Below are 14,662 nucleotides of genomic sequence, written 5' to 3' on the forward strand. Positions count from 1 at the left end.
TGATGTGGTTCAATGCTTCTGTAGAGGTGCACTAGACACGACCAAGTGGGAGTTGACCCCTGTGCAGACCCAGGAGCCACTGGAAGGAGTTTTTCTCTCAGCTTGCATGGGAACGCCTCGGGGAAAAGGAAAAGGACGTCTGGGCAGCTCGACTAAGCCTGCTGCCTCCGTGAACCTGGAACCGGATCAGGGGCAAGATGGATGGGTGGATATGTCTTTTGAAATGTAGGTATATACTTACTGTAAGCACTTGTCACTTTCCACCACTGCTCCTTAGCCTCCCCCTCTCCAGGCTCCACGGCTAGAATCCCTCCTTCCCCAGTGGTCCGTGGTTGGAATCCCTCCCTCACCAGTGCTCTGTGGGTGGAATCCCTCCCTGCCCAGGCTCCGTGGCGGTGGATGAATGAGTGAATGAGTGAACCAGTGTTATGGCGCTGTGGATGGACACGCTGCACGGTGGGTGAGCAGATCTAATGGCGGAACTCCCTGCTGCAGTAATAGATCCAGATCAGAGATCCAAGCTGGACCCCCCCCAGCTCTTGTATCTACAAGAGATGGAGGGCCGTGAATGAGCTGGATAGAATGTGGCGGAGAGGGAAAGATAAGATCTAAACAGATAGACAGATAGACAGATAGACAGATTGATATTTCTCTCCACAGCTGGAGGGTTATGAATGATGTCAGTGCTGGTGCAATAAAATCATTTATTTTCCTCACACTAAGGTATTATACTGAAGTATACATTTTTCATGAATTTGTTTCAAGCAATTTCAAATCATTTTGACCCCCCCCCCCACCCCCAATAAAAAAGAAAAACTCCTCACACTACATGAATTTCATGCACATCTGAAATTTATGTCTAGTGTATGAATGGATATCATTAAATTATATTGAATACAGAAATATAAATATAAATTAATATAATAAATACATAAATAATAAATGAATAACTACTATGATACATAAACAACATGAACATATAAGCATTTACTGAAACTTTCAGTTTTTTCATAGTTATTTTAAAAGTTCATTTGTTTTCTGGTTTTCCTCTGAGTATTTATGGAAATTCTTATTCTTCCCAATTTGCATAGAAGGTTAGTGACCGTGACCAGAGATTGACGTCTTTGACACTTTGCTATGACCAAGCCCTCTACCCCCCCAAAAAAACACTTTGATAAATAAGCTGCCACAGGTCCGTAGATTCAGAACACATGCAATCACCAGGCAGTGGATCAACTTCCATTTTCCAAATTGATTTTATTTTTTTATTTATTGCATTTTTATTTATGTAGGTTTTATGATGTTTTTTTATTTTACTGTATTTCTTTATGTTGTTTACGTATGTATGTTTACATTCATATAAATGTGGAAATTATAAATGTGGCTGAAATAAAGGTTTTATGTGGAAACTCAAACCCTCTCAAAATTTGTGACAAGGGCAATAGTACCGTTCTGTAAATAATATTTTTTCCACAGACAAATTATGAGTCAGAGAAATCGTTAAAATGTTAAAACAACGTAAAAAATTTTTTTACGATAATACATTTATCCTTGATGTGTAATAATGGCTACTTTGTGATCTTCCCTGTATTTTGACATTTTGAATATGTTATTCCTGCTGTGGTTAGTAAACAATTATCAAAAATGGACAGCCAGACAGACAGTAAGACTGACAGATAGATAGATAGATAGATAGACAGATAGATAGATAGATAGATAGATAGATAGATAGATAGATAGATAGATAGATAGATAGATAGATAGATAGATAGATAGATAGATAGATAGATAGATTGATAGATAGATAGATAGACAGATAGATTGATAGATAGATAGATAGATAGATAGATAGATAGATAGATAGATAGATAGATAGATAGATAGATAGATAGATAGATAGATAGATAGATGGATAGATAGATAGATAGATAGATAGATAGATAGATAGATAGATAGATAGATAGATAGATAGATAGATAGATAGATAGATAGATAGATAGATAGATAGATAGATAGATAGATGGATAGATAGTGATGTGTCTTGGAATGTGTGGCGTCCCAAGACTGTACCCATTAAGATAAGTATTAACAGACGGTCCAAGGGCTCTCAAGAGAGAGAGAGAGAGAGCCCATTGTCATGGGTCCCGGTGATAAGGGAGGTGAAATGTGAACGGTGACCTATGTAGGGGAATCAGATGGTCAACGTTGTCTCTGGTCAAGCATCATCCAAGAGAGAATGCATCCGGCTCGGTTCTCTCCCGGACGTCCATGGCAAGTCTGGTCTGATGGTATATATATTTCAACAAGATATGATAGATAGATAGATAGATAGATAGATAGATAGATAGATAGATAGATAGATAGATAGATAGATAGATAGATAGATAGATAGATAGATAGATAGATAGATAGATAGATAGATAGATAGATAGATAGATAGATAGATAGATAGATAGATAGATAGATAGATAGATAGATTCTACCTGGCCTCAATTTGGTGTTGGGGGTATGTAGTGTGGGGATGGTGTGGTTTGCGCTGCCACACTTGGGCGTGGGTAATTGGGCCCAGGATCAGAGTTGCTGTATGCCTGTTGCTCATTAGAGCAATCAACGTGCAACAGCTAAGTTTTCCATCAGCTCCGGGCTCCATCTTGCCCGTTCTCTACAATCAAACTGGTTCCTTTCAACAACATTGCCTTTGTGTCAGAGGGCCCTGAAAAAATACAAATACAACTTTTATTCATATTATACCACACTTTCGCCTCAGTTGAAAGAAAAATAAAAAAGCTAAGTAAATGCATAAAAAAGAAACAATGGAAGAACCCTCATCCTGCTGGAAATTAGATAGGAATCTGTACGTTGGAGGAAAACGGCCACATGGGCAGAAGCAACATGTGCAGTAATGACCACTTCTACAGCAGGGCCCACACTCACATCCGAAACACCCCCCAAAAATAAATGCTTGTTATCGAGAAATGAAGAGCCATCCATCGATAGATTTCGAGAAAGATGTTATGAAAGTGAAAGCAATGAGAGGAGACAAGCTGAAGGGTTTGAAGCTCAAATCAGCAGCTTGAAGTTCACCCTGCAATGAAACTAATGACATGTCAAACACATTTCATATCACTGTTGCCCCCCAAACCACTGCCTGTTCATCCAGGGCCACTTCCTTTTTATCCCAACTAACTTCCTGTCTATCCTGAGCCCACGTCCTGTTTATGTGGAGGATTAACGATGGAGCGATTTCAATACATATTTCTTCTGTCATTTCAGTGACGTCCCTGTGATGACAGATGCATGAGTGTGTTTGGGACTCTGTGTGTGTGTGTGTGTGTGTGTGTGTGTGTGTGTGTGTGTGTGTGTTTGCACATGCACGTACGCTTACATGACACAAGCACACACACAAACACTCATTTACAGCGTGTTGTCAGTGCATAAGAATGTGCGGACAGGAAGACCTGCAGGGCACTTTCTCATGGTCCCCGAGCGAACCTGTCTGAGAACTAAACAGAGGACAGAAAGAGTGTGTGTGTGTGTGTGTGTGTGTGTGTGTGTGTGTGTGTGTGTGTGTGTGTGTGTGTGTGTGTGTGTGTGTGTGGAGAGATACAGTATCTGTCCACTAACAGGAAAAACCGGGACAGATACTAAGAGCTATGAAGACATGGAACAAGAATCTCACTGAGATGAACGGCCTGAAATTCTAACTGGGCCAAGAAAGAAAGAAAATAAGTAATAAAGGAAGAAAGAAAGAAAACTCAAATGAACGAACAAGCGAAAAAACAAATAAAACCACCACAACAACGAAAATATTAATCATCAGTGGTGGAAGAAGAAAAAGTACCGCATTGACATTTCTACTTCAGTAAAAGTATATCAGCACTTGAATCTAAGTATAAAAAATAAAAGTACTTATATCCAACACCCCGGACGTCAGTCTATGAACAAATTAACTTTTGCGTTTTTCTGCAGATCCTGATTCCAACTACAAAATCCAAAAAATAGTACAGCTGGTGTCCCAGTTATTCATAACTATATAGAGATATAAATATTTTTTTTTAAGTAAGCAAAAAAAAAAACTTATAACGCACAAATATATATTTGGTCTGAAAAATGTTTTTCAAGAAATGTAGTCAAGTAGGGGAAGCAAGTATAAAAAATAAAAGTACTTATATCCAACCTTATATCCAACCTCACAAATCCTCTCAGAGAGCTGGTATTAAATGTATGTTAAGTGTCGTTCCCATAATATCAGTGCTAACGGTACCTCCGCTCCGCTGGAGAGATATCCATCCTTGCTCCACGGGAGCCACGGGAATTAAAAAACGCTCTCTCTGAAGGGTGTCACAAACATCATGGCAATAAATACTTGCAAATTGCCGCCTCGAGCCCCTCCTGAGGCCAAGAAAGGTCTATGGGGCTTTTCAGAGGACACCTGTATTCTCTGCTGCTCCACCCAGTCTCCACCAGGAAGAACATTCACCTATCTATCTATATATATATATATATATATATATATATATATATATATATATATATATATATATATATGTATTTACTGGATAAGTATCAATTAATTCATTGTATGTTAGATAGTTTGTTAGAATTAGATTAAGAGTAAATAGAATAGGGCATGAGAAAATAAGTAAGCACTTCTTGCTGCCCCTACATCTGCACCAACACATGTTCTCGGGGAATAATAATAAGCCCAATTTCTTTCTCTCATTTTGTTGTTATTTCATTTTTTTATCTTCAACGACAATCGGTCACGATGGCTAGGTATCAATCAATCAATCAATCAATCATAGGCATGCTCATGTTGTGGCCAAGGTCCCGAGTTGATTACATAATTACAGCTCAAGGCTTTTTCAGAGAAGCTGTTTCGACAATCGTCCAAAAATGCAGCGTGCTTAAAAGGTGAAGGCGCCTCGGGCTGAGGCTTCGACAGCTCCGACTCTCATTGGCGTCCAGAAACTGTTTATAAGCCGTTCCCGAGCCGTTCCCGAGCCGTTCCCAATGGCTAAACACGAGGAAAGGTCGTCAAGCTGCTACATGAAACATTATACGATAGCCAATGAAGTTTTAACCCAAGTGGTTGGCCCTTTAAACTTACAAAGTACCAATGTAAAACGAACCCCCTTGTCAGGAAACAGCCTTTTAGCGACGCTGGGTCAGGGGTATAGTGTGTGTGTGTGTGTGTGTGTGTGTGTGTGTGTGTGTGTGTGTGTGTGTGCGTGTGTGTGTGCACGTACGTGGTTGAAGTCAATCAAAAAGCATTGTGTCAAAGATCAGGCCTTGAAAGCTTTGCGTTCCAGGAGGGAAACAAGCTACTCGCCTTTCAGCATGTACCAAGAATTGGATCAGTTTGAGCCTGCATGAACTTTTTTCACACCCATGTCCATATGATATACTGTACACTTTATCCTTATATGTATAAATATATACAGTATATATATGTTATGTGTTAATCCATCCATCGGCTAAACTGTGCCCCGTGTCCCTGCAACCTTGGAAATTGGACACTAATGTTACAGCAAACTCTGTGTCGTTAAAACAGTGTTCAAAATGGTTCAGGTCTCTGCAGATTTAGCGTCCTCCCAAATTTTTTATTTTAATATTTAAGATCCAAAATTGTGTTGAAGACAGGAAAAATACATTTTTGTTGAGTATGGTCTGTTTTTTTTTTGTTTTGTTTTTTGTTATGTTATGTGTTATGTTATGTTATGTTTCCTGCATCTTTCATGTCAAACACTGACGTCATAATGAGAAACCAATGCCGTACAGAGGGCAAATAGACTGTACGTTCAGGACTCACTGGGGTCTCACTGAGACCTTCCTGGTTGAATAACGCTTACATGAAATGAAATAAAATTGGACTTTCTAAGTGGCTTTTGCCGTGGAATGGATGTCGGTGCCAGATCTCCCAGTCTCTTTGGAATCTCACCCACAACAACGGTCTATTGTTGAGTGTACAGGAAGTGGTGTAAAACCAAAGAGCAGATGAAGAGCATCTCTGAAGCACAACACGTGGAACCTGGAAGGGGATGAGGAGGACTCACTGTGGCTCCACTCCTGAAGCGACTAGAAACCGTTCTGACTGCTCTCCATTTCTGTTCCACGCTCCACATGCCGATGTCATTCGGCGTAAACCACATGAATCCATGTTTCCTTTCTGCTTTCTTCCAGCTTGACCATGTAGCCCGCCATGGTGCCATGGTGCCATGGCGTCACGGTGTCATGGTGTCATGGTGTCATGGTGTGGAGAATGTTTTTGGATACTTTGGGAACTAAATATCAACCGAGCTTGATTTAAATTCATCCTAAATTCATCCTACCCGAGTATTGTTGCTGACCATCCCTCATGGCCACTTAATGCTCCTTCCAGAAGGAGATCTATCTATCTACTGTATCTATCTATCTATCTATCTATCTATCTATCTATCTATCTATCTATCTATCTATCTATCTGTCTGCAGTAACAGTGTGATGCTTTCATGTCAATATGGAAGAGAATCTCTGAAGGAATGTTTCACCTTCTTGCATCCAGGCCACCAGGAATCCAGGCTGCCCCCCCCCCACTACTAGAAAGATGGACCTAATAAAGTAGCCACTGAGTGCGTTTACAGTATGGATTTAGATTGTGAAATCCAAGTTAATCCAATACAGATCAATGAAATCACATCACCACGAAGAGAACATGCAAATCGATCTTGAAACTTAACACCGATTAAGAGGGGTAAAAAGCAATCAATTTGATTTTGGGATTAACCTTCCGGAGCAGCAGACGCTTGGCCTGTTTAGTTTCCAGCAGCTGAGGATCCATTTTGGGGCCCGATGCATCGAGCAGCTGGTGCCCGGCTTAAGGCAGGCAGCCTGGGAGGAGGGTGGAGGGGGGAAGATGGAGTGGGATGGATGGAGGGGGGACATGTCGGACAACAGGCGTGAAGCCAAATGGCAAAACAATGTTGGAAAGGCAAGCAGACATAATACGAGCGAGGAGGAATCTGGGATCTCTGCAGATTCAAGGCCGAGCGCTGCGGCGTGCACAGCCACGTGCACTAGCACATGCACGTGCACTCCGTCCAGCCAGGAAGCTTTTTTTAGCACGACAGCATCCCATGAAAATGTACAAAATGAACCATGTGTTGCATGTTTCAGTGTGAGGTAGAGAGCGAGACAAGAGTTTGGAAGGCACTCAAAATTCTGTTTCCCTTTTTGTTCTTGGATCCAGGTCCAGTATGTGTGTGAGATAGATTAGAACTTTTTGTGAGGATTTTATTTAATTTTTTTCTCGTTGCTGATACACGATCTGCCCTTTGCAGCAGTGGTGGGAAAAAAAAAATGAAATTAAATGAAATGAAATGAAGGCATCTCTGGCGGATGGAGACACGCCCTGACATCAAAGTGAAACAACACCTTTACGGAAACCGAACACAAACTACCAGAGTGTTTGGAACGATACTCTGCATCGATATCTGACTTCATCTGAACCTATCCCTACTGTGGCACTCCTTTTGCAGAAGCATAGTGCTTCAAAGGCTATAAATTACCCATTATCAGTATACCCTATATATATATAAATGTATGTATATATTAATATATATACATCCGCATCAGAGCCCTCCGGACGTCATGCCCGGACACTGAGAGTGCGCGCTCATCCCCAGCGGTGTAACTCCAATTAGCTGGCGAGCTAGCGGTGCTGTTGCCAGACTCAAACCGCGCATAAAAGGAGTTCACTCCGTTGGCTAGGGAGGGGTCCACACTCGTGGCTGGGGAGGAGCTGCTCTTGTAGTGTGTTATAGTCGGCAGCCCCTGCTACAAGCCTCTGGTGTAGCTCCCCAGTCTCTCTGTACGTCCGTTTAGCGTCCTTCACCACCCTCCGCAGATTGTATGATGCCGCTATGTAATTGTCCATATTTCCAGATACAAGACCGTCGTTGTAAGCGACTGTGTGAGCATTCAGAGCGCAGCGGCTGGATTTATCTACCCACGGCTGGTTTGGAAATATCCAAACTTTCCCCGTGGGAACAATGCTGTCCGCTAACATAGCCACAAAGCTCACCGCTACATCCGTAAACTCGCTGACGTAACTTGAACTTGATTGGAACATGTCCCAGTCGACGTCAGTCAGAGCCTCCTGAAGCGCACCCTCTGATTGGTCCGTCCACCGCTTCACTTCCGTCGTCACCACCAATTCTCGCGCAATCAGAGGGCTCTAAACAGGAACCAGCGAAATCGTGGCGTGATCTGATTTCCCGAAGGCAGGGAGCGAGACGCTCTTGTATCCGTTCTTGTAAGGTATGTAAAAATGGTCCAAAGTTCTTTCTCCCCTGGTGGTTCACGTGATGTGTTGGTAGAAATTAGGCAGATCGTTTTTATGGTTTGCCCTGTCCTCAGTCACCATCACAGCCATGCCGGGATGTTTGTTTTGAAATCCGCACAACACATCATACAGATCTGACAATGCTGTGTCGTTGTCCGCTTGCGGTGGAATATAAACGGCTGTGATGATGACCGTGCTGAATTCCCGGGGGAGATAAAAAGGACGGCATAAGATTGTCAGCTGTTCCAGGTTCGGCGAGCAGGAGCGGGAGAGAGGCTTGGTGTTGTTGGGGTTACACCAGTGGTTGTTTACCATGAGGCAGACGCCTCCACCTTTGGATTTCCCAGACTCCCCCGATCTGTCGCCGCGGAACACGGAGAAGGACTCGGCTGGACGAATGGCTTCATCCGGCACCAGTGGGCTCAGCCATTTCTCCGTCAGGCAGAGGACGCAACAGTTTCTCGTGTCCCGTTGGAATTGTATCCGCGCTCGAAGTTCATCCATCTTGTTCTCCAGAGACTGAACGTTGGCAAGAAGGATGCTTGGCAGAGGTGGACAGTAAGGTTGCGTCCTCATTCTGACCCCAATGCCGCCTCGTTTACCATGGTGCTTTCTCCGCGGGCCTGCCGTGGAACAGCGGCTCCATTGTTGTTGTTGTTGTTGTTATCGAGAGTGTTCGCGCGTAGAATTTCAGTCGGCCACTCTAATTCTTTTAGGGAAATTTTTATGTCCACGAGTGCATCCTGGCCATAAGAGATAACTGCCGATGCTGTTTTGGCGGACATTATGATGAAAAAACGGAAAGAAGCGCTAAAATGTGCAAAGTCGACCGGAGCGCCGGCGACCGCAAGGGGCGGTGCCACTATCACTAGCTACCAGCTAGCCATGGTGTTCACTACAATATTCAACATCTCCCTGGATGAATCAGTGGTCCCGTCCTGCTTCAAGAGGTCCACCGTTATTCCTGTCCCGAAGATCGCCTCCCCAGCCTGCCTGAATGACTACCGTCCAGTGGCCCTCGCCTCAGTAGTCATGAAGTGTTTCGAGAGGCTGATTAATGATTATATCTGCGCCTCCCTCCCCCCCCCCCGGACCCATTGCAGTTCGCGTACCAGCAGAAGAGATCCACGGATGACACGGTCTCCCAGGTACTGCACACCACGCTCAGTCACCGGGATGGCCAGAAGGGGGCCTATGTGAGATTGCTGTTTATCGATTATAGTTCAGCTTTCAATACCATAGTCGCCACCAGACTGGCTGTCAAGCTGAAGGAGCTTGGACTGAATACTCCGCTGTGTGCCTGGATCCTGGACTTCCTCTCAGCCCGGCCCCAGGTGGTTAGGGTGGGGAAGCACATGTCCAGCTCCCTCACTCTAACACAGGATCCCCCCAGGGCTGTGTCCTCAGCCCCCTACTGTACTCACGAAACACACATGACTGTGTGGCCAGGTCCAGCTCCAAACACCATCATCAAGTTTGCTGAGGACAACATTGTCGTGGGCCTGATCACCGACGGCGATGAGAAGGCCTACCGCGAGGAGGTGGCTGACCTGTCACTCTGGTGCCAGGACAACAGCCTCCACCTGAACGTCAGCAAAACTAAGGAGCTCATTGTGGACTTAAGGTGTGGATTACAACCGAGAATGCATGCGCCCTTGGTGAATAATGAGACTTCTGTCGACAGGGTGAGCAGCTTCAAGTTCCTGGGAGTCCACATCACAGAGGATTTAACATGGACTTTACAAACAGACACTCTGGTGATAAAGACGAGGCAGCGTCTTTACCACCTCAGGCAGCTGAGGAAATTCCGGGTCTCGGTGAGGATCCTCAAATCCTTCTACTGTGGACAGGACAGGCGGGCCCTGCAGAGTGTGGTGCGTTCAGCTGAACATACCACTGGAGCTACACTCCGCTCCCTGCAGGACTTATACACCAGGATGTGTAGTAGCAGATCTGGTAGGATCATGAAGGATCCTCACCACCCCAACAATGGACTGTTCCAGCAAGCGCCTCCGCAGTCACACAGCGAGAACAGAGAGACTGAGACAGAGTTTTTTCCCGCAAGCCATAAGAACTGTCAATGCTGACCTCACCAGGGGTCCTCACTGAGCCACACACATAGGCTCCACTACCTTATTGTACTGTATGTAGCATACTGTACTGCATACTGTGTCACTGTTCTGGGTTGTTCGGTGTTACCGTATTGCTGCGCCGTACTGTTGTATACTGTGCTGTATATCTCAAAAACATTACCTCACTTTATTCACGTGCCACTTTAATGCACATATCTATATATACATAAATAGCCTATCCCATATACATTAGTCTATCCCATATACATAAGCCTATTCCCTTTATCTATTCTGTACCCCCATCCTGCATTACCCTTGAGTTCCTAATTTATTTTATTTCATTATTTTCTTTTCTTTTCTTTTCTTTTCTTTTCTTTTCTTTTCTTTTCTTTTATTCTATATATTTTGATTTTATTCTATAGTATTCGACTTGCATTACGTTTTAGGAATCAGTTAGTTGTTCAAGTAGAAATTCTTAGGTAGCTACTGTGTTCAGTCTAGGATATATTGTGTGTAATCACCGGGTGCATTGCATTGACATTTCACTGCATATATGTATGAAAGTATGTTTATGTATGTGACGAATAAACCTCTTTAATCTTGAATATTGAATTTTGAATATATATATATATATATACTGTGTCAGGTATAGAGGGAGAGAGAGAGAGAGAGAGAGAGAGAGAGAGAGAGAGAGAGAGAGAGGGCTAGAGATTGAGAGAGTCAGGGAGTCTGAGAAAGCACTTTTGGGATTAGTTGCTATGGTTGGAATGCAGGTTTTTGGACTTGGCTATGACATTTATTTTTTTCAGCCGGGACCTTTTCTATTTTTCGACTCTGACTTTCCATCATTTCCCCAAATCTTTATTTTTTTTTTTCAAAAGCAATCTTTTCCTTTGCCCGTCTCCACGTGTTCTTTTGAAAAATTTAAATGACCGGTGAAATTCTTCTTGGATGCCAGAGGCTTGGTTGAAGTTTCAATGTTTCAGTGTTTTCTCTTGGGCCTGGAGAGGTTTTGGAATACCCCCCCCAAATAAAAGTTATAATATAGGTCTTTCTCTTGCAGTGATGTTCCTGATTGGCAGTGAAGACGTTTCTCCATTTGTAAAACGTTGAATTTGTTTGGATTTGTGGAGAAGACGGTGGTTTTGGGACCTTTTCCGGCCCAAATACAAACAAGGACTATTTGGGAACCCCCTCATCTACAGGAGTGGCCTTATTTTGAAATCCAAGATTATTATTTTTGTTTCTTAGCTGCTTTTGGTGTTTTTTTTTTTTTATAAAGTAGCTCTTAAAAATCTGCTTTTAAACACCACCTAAGTTCAACAAATTAATGTAGAAATTTCAAAGGTACCAAATGTTCCCCACCTTCAGTCCGGAAGGTATATATATATTTTGTAGATGTGTGTATGTGTGTGTGTGTGTGTGTGTGTGTGTGTGTGTGTGTGTGTGTGTGTGTGTGTGTGTGTGTGTGTTTGCCATTTGCCCTGGCAGGTCTGCTGTAACTGTTGCTATAGCTTCATTAAGTGCTCCAACATATTTTTAGAAACAGAAAATAATTGTTTCCACATAACATTTCACACTGAAAATTAATTGAAAAGACCACATCGTAGTCATCCTTCGATGGATAGTCAAAGCCATGACCCGCCTGACATATAAACCTTTATATACTCTATATATAGAGTAGGTCAAGGTTCCGCTCCAATCCAACCCTCATAAAAGACCCCCCCTGCTGTTTAAGGGAGGGAAAAAAAAAAAAAAGAGGTGGGCTCAGCGATGTTTCAACATGGCCGGTTAGGTCTGAGGTCTTGAAAAACCTAAATTCACGGGTCCGAGACACATTCCTTCCCATCAGCGACTCCCCAGTTGGATGCTCCACGCTGTTGTTGGGGAAACTGCGCTTTGATCAGCTTCCTAAACCCAGATGAAGAAAAAATACACAATATATTATTGAAGCGAAGACATCCCGAAAGCTCTTTAATGCCACTTCACCAGCATAGTAGTGACATAGTCAGACATAGTGACTCAGTAACAAGACTAGTTACATTTCTCGACTCTTCAATCGTTCTAATTCGTGGGTGAGACGAGAGTCAGAAGAATTGGTTCATCTCTGAGCTGTGAATGGAATTTGAACTGGAACGATTTTATTCTGTCAAAAGTATTAATATTGGCAGAATGCGAACGAGTCACTTGTAAAGAGCCGAATATCTAAAAAAAAAAAAAAAACATTTTGTTTGCGAATCTTGAGAGGGGTCTGTGTTCAGCCTGTGTGTCTGTGACCGTCTGCAGTTACCAAATCGAGCAACTCGATTGGCGGAGTGAGTCCAGACTCCTGAGTCATTTCAAAGATTTGTTCAATACGATCAAATCGTTTCCGAGTCTTGCATCGCTAGAGCATAGCAAAGTTGTTTTTTTTCTTTCTTTGGTTCGTTTTCACACGGAGAAATAGATGAAGTCAGCTGCGACATCCTTCCCCGACTCACTACATCCTCCCCCGCCCGAGCCGCCGGGTTGTGTCCATGAATATTTCACGAAGTAGCAATGGACAGAATCCAGAACGAGAGAGGCTGGCGCAGACTGCGACGCCACAGGTGGAGTATTAGTGCCAGGCACGCTCCAGGTAAATAGAAACCATGGTGTACCAGGTCATTCTGTTTTGTTATCTGCTATGGGGGAATTTAATGTTTGCAAGGTCAGTTGCTGAAAGAAATAGTATTCAGAAAAGACATGACACAGAAGTGTTTTAATAATGCATCAAGTACTATACCTGACAAAACTATTGGTTTTTTTTGGGGGGGGGGGTCCTTGGCTTAAAACTTTCCAGGAAGTTGACGTTCGGGGTTATTAAATATTACTATATATAAAAAAAAAGAAATATAAGATATAAGATAATAAGATGTAAAAAATAGCAAAAAGAAACGATGCTCCATAAATGTCATGGAACTAAATGAATGAACTGAGTTTGAAAGAAAATTACCCTGGAGCAGAGTTCATTGCAAAAACCAAAGATGTTTTGCAGATCTCAGTCACGTCATTGTATTTGTTTTAATATTGATTTATTTTTTTATTATTATATATGTTTTGTTTTATGTTCCTTTATTGTAATTATCATAGATTTTATTATTATTATTATTATTATTATTATTATTATTATTATTATTATTATTATTATTATTATTAGGGGTCCAACCCTAATTGTACAGCAGCCCCTTATTGTCATTGTTAGAGGAAAACTCTTACCTGGTAGATGTCAGTAGATCTGTTAGATTGATATTTTAAATCTGTGGTCCACATTACTTTGCTTTTTTTTAAATCAAAAAACGAATAGAAAATACTTGAAATGTCGTCTGAGCGTCCATCGAAAACACTGTGATGCAGAGGAGCCATTTCACTCGCCACCATCCAAAGCATGTGCATGTGTGTGTGTGTGTGTGCAAGCATGTGTTGTAGTGTGGTGTGTTGCGTGACGAATAAAGACCGTTTCTTCTTCTTCTTCTTCTGTAAGGTGCAACTCAGTGATGAGTTCAAAATCCAAGCTGGCGTCGGAAAAATTTAAGCCATGCATTGGTAATTTCCTACATAAATATCACAACGTTTTTCGTATTTCATGAAAACGGAACTTACTGTAAATGTAATCCTACTAAAAAACTGAATTAAACTTTACTAAAGAAATACGTAATTTACACTGCGAACAATGTAAACACGTCATAATTGACATATACAACACAACATCTATCGTCACAGAAACTCAATGTACTTCAATGCAGCAAGGAAAGTTTTTACATTACTAACATAAAAACCACAATTAAGTAGTAATTACAAACATGTATTTATGTATTCATACATTTTTAAGATTAAATTTATTAATTGTTACTGTTATGAAAAGTAAATACAAAAGTTATTTTTGTTATTTTAAAAGATGCCAAAAAATAGCCAACAATCAAAGTCATTAAAGAAGCAATTGTCCAAGAATCCAGTCGTCAAGGTCAGTCAAAATGTAAAAAAAAAATTACGAAAGAAAAATCTGATGAAAAAAACACAAAACACGTATCAGTGTTAAGAGGCCCATTTTACCTGGATGATTTATAATTTGGAGACTCCAGAAGTAAACAATGTGTAGCTATGAGTTTAATGGCTATTCTGAAAAAGAAAATTCAGAATGTTTGCACATGGACAAAAGAATGACCTAGATGATGTTTTGATGAAAGGAAATACTGTAATCTTTTTCAGGACACCAAAAGGTGGGTAGAATAAATGATAGTGTTTCAGG

This window comes from Zeus faber (genome assembly GCF_960531495.2).
Source record: "Zeus faber genome assembly, chromosome: 2".
In the NCBI taxonomy this organism is placed as follows: Eukaryota; Metazoa; Chordata; class Actinopteri; order Zeiformes; family Zeidae; genus Zeus; species Zeus faber.